This window comes from Corvus kubaryi, unplaced genomic scaffold (assembly GCF_017639235.1).
Source record: "Corvus kubaryi isolate FWS band 111438036 unplaced genomic scaffold, C.kubaryi_AGA036_p1.0 37334, whole genome shotgun sequence".
NCBI classification, from domain to species: Eukaryota; Metazoa; Chordata; class Aves; order Passeriformes; family Corvidae; genus Corvus; species Corvus kubaryi.
Genome location: NW_024581108.1, coordinates 11,651,029 through 11,654,038, shown reverse-complemented (window position 1 = coordinate 11,654,038; position 3,010 = coordinate 11,651,029). Strand labels below are relative to the sequence as shown.

At 44.9% G+C, this 3,010-nt stretch overlaps 1 long non-coding RNA gene across 1 annotated transcript; it reads right to left on the bottom strand.

Moving 5' to 3' along the window:
• Positions 1 to 800: 800 nt before the first annotated feature.
• LOC121666020 lies at positions 801 to 2,920 on the bottom strand. The gene is made up of 2 exons (XR_006016539.1): positions 2,535 to 2,920; positions 801 to 1,550 (listed from the first exon to the last, which is right to left on the bottom strand). It is a non-coding gene; the product is annotated as an uncharacterized LOC121666020 (long non-coding RNA).
• Positions 2,921 to 3,010: the final 90 nt, after the last annotated feature.

The window sequence follows — 3,010 nt, the reverse complement described above, 5'->3', positions numbered from 1 at the left end:
GTACAATGCTACAAAAGGTTCTTTCTTCTTTTGGGGTATGTTACAAGAAAGGCTGAAGATCAGACAGTAGGCAAAGTATGGCATTCACCATATCTTCTGGTACAATGGTCACACGCCCTCTTCTTAATTCTCAGAGATTGAGCTCATGGCAGGCTTTAATTTCTTTTTCAGCCTGAGACAATTCTTGAGCCTGACAATCTTATGGCTCCAGTACTTTTACTAGTGACCGTCCTGCTGTCTAGCCCACTTCTGAGGACAGCTACTGTTTGATACTGTTCTTCCAACACAGCTCCTCAACCCTTGCAACTGATTTTATCAGAATGCATTGATGTATACCTCTACACACTGTGCAGGCTTTGAATTCACCTTCAGCACCCCCAGTGTCAGTATCTGGCTTCTAATTAAGCCTGTGTGCTAAGGTATGGCTTTCCTTACCTGAGCCAGATTTATCCCAAGTTTATCCCAGTTTATCCCAAGCCCAAAACCCTGACAACGCTTTTGGCTCTGAATAGTAGTTGTAGAGAGGGACCTGATTTCCTACTAGAGCCAGCTATTGAAGCTTCCAATAAAGACAGGGCAGACAGCCTGCATATAGTAATTTCTTAAAATGGCAACAGCAGTCTCCAAAATTCGGCTGTTAACACCTTCTAGAATGCCAAAAATATTTCCAGAGTTTGTCCTGAACAGTATGTAATAGGCCTACAGCATGCAGAGAAAGGGAATGTCAAGAAAGGGAGAAACTCAGTAGTGTTTTAAGAGTAGTAGAATACTGTAGAATTTGGAAAGCATGGAGTTCCAGGTTGTGATCCATTAAATGAATTTATTTATACATTAAAGTACAAAATGGGAAAAACATTATCTGAACTTGAGTTTTATATTAAGTATATAATCATGCAGTAGAACAGATCTTCCTCTTGAATAAGTGTACTAATCACTAGTTGAAGAGTTATTTTCTTTCTCTCCGTCACATTGACCACTAAACACTCATGAAAGAGGAAGGACATTAAAAGTGAGAACTGAAACACCAGATCCAGTGCCCCACATGTGCCAAGCAGCCCATCTGCTAGTGGTGGAAGTACCAGCTACTTAAGGGTTTTTCCTAAGAAGTAGTACTACTCTGTTTGGGGCTCCTCAGGAAAGGAGCAACTAAAAGTAGGTTTCCAATATCCTACAAGATCACTCTAACCCATGGAGGTTAAAGGTGGGAGTCTTGTTCCTCTTCCATCCAGCCATTTTCTGAAGGAAAAGCAGTGCCAAGGATGTCAGACAATGTAACAGAAAGCAGCACTTTCCTCTCTGGCAGGCGAGGCTCACATGTCAGGGGCGGCAGCAGGCTGCAAGCTTCAGGGAAGAACTAGCAGTATTTTGATTTGGGAAGAGTTAAGACTGACTTGATGACTGTCCATTCCAGCCTGAACATACTACACATCCAGGGCTTTACTGGGGAACATCGCAGCTGAGGTAGTGCTTCTGCTACAAGCTCAGGCACCACTGCTTTCAGTTGTTTGGATTCTCTTCTTGTAGAACTCCATCAACGGGAACTGCTGGAACTTAGCGCCAATGGAAGTTATGAAGTGAAATAATTGCTTCTGTACATTCCAATTAAAATTTTTTGATGGTGATTTCTTTTTACATATGCTAAATTGATATCACAATAAATTTTAATCAGCACTTACATGACTATAATCAGCATTTATCAGGCCATATAGTACTGAGCATTGAAAGAGAGACTTGTGGGACTTCTATATACCAGTAACACTAAGTTTAGGAAATGGAAACAAACTTGTCATATAGCTTTTATATGCAAACACTTATACTGATGTGTAAGCAAGACAATACAAGCTGAAAAAGGTAAAATGATTCGAGAAAAGGAAACACACACAATACCTTTCAGGCCCTGTTCTTATCAGGATAAAAGGTACAATAGGAACTTTACACAGCCTGGGTTTTGTTTTGGTTTTAATTCCTGTAATCTGACTGGCATGTAAGCAAGATTGCTTTAATTGTTAGTTATTTCCCTTCTCTGGAATTCACTTCTTGTCATAATGCCATAGGATTTCCTCTGACTTTATCAAATTCAGCCACACATTACTTACTATTTGGATTATGACATAAATTACTTAACTGAATGATCAGGATCATTTTCAAGCTGGGTATATTAAGTTGTTGCCAATGATGCCACAATGTAAATGTTTTTCTAATTCCTGGCCATGTCAAAGGTCCTTTCTTTTCTTCATGAACATTCAAAAATCATGATGAGAGATGTTAAAATAATGGAAATTACTAAAAGTAGAACTATTTTCCCCTAATTTGCTTGATTACTGCTATTGAGTTTTGCTACTGTACTCAAGGTCTCCAAAAACTTTTTGTCATGTTTTGGTGCTATTGCCTAGTTGCATCTCAGCAAATGTTTATCCAAACATCTTTTAATAAACAGCCTTTTTTTCTGCACGACTTCTTAAAAATTCATCCCCAGCTTACACTTCGACGGTCTATCCGAAAACTGTTTTTCGTGAGGACAAGGTTTGACTTACAAAACTCAGGACACAAGAAACAGGAGCGGGACTTGTCCTCCCAGAGCCGCGTCCGAAGGGGCCAGTCCCCGGGACAGGCCGGTTCGCGGTCCCTCGGAGGGGCAGGATTTTCACGCGTGGAGCGCGGACAGACGTGCCCGTGGGGCCACCTCCGCCCGCCCGAGCGGGCTCTGTCGGTGCCGCCCACCCTGCTAGGGACTCTTTACGGCAAAGGCCACGGACGGCTCCGAGAGTCTCCCTAGCCCAGGGCTGGCGGGCGGGCTGACCCAGCCCCGAAACCCTGGGCTGCCCGGGACGAAGATTCTGACGGGCAACCAGGGCCAACCCTCCCCTTCCACCCCGCCCGCCACCCCCTCAGCGCGAGCCGGGGCCGGGGCCGGGGAAGGAAGGCGGTCGGGGCGGAGCGGGGCCGGGGCGGGGCGGGGCGGCCGCCGGCGCCGCTCACCCGGCCGATCCGGGCCCTGGGCTGACGCCGC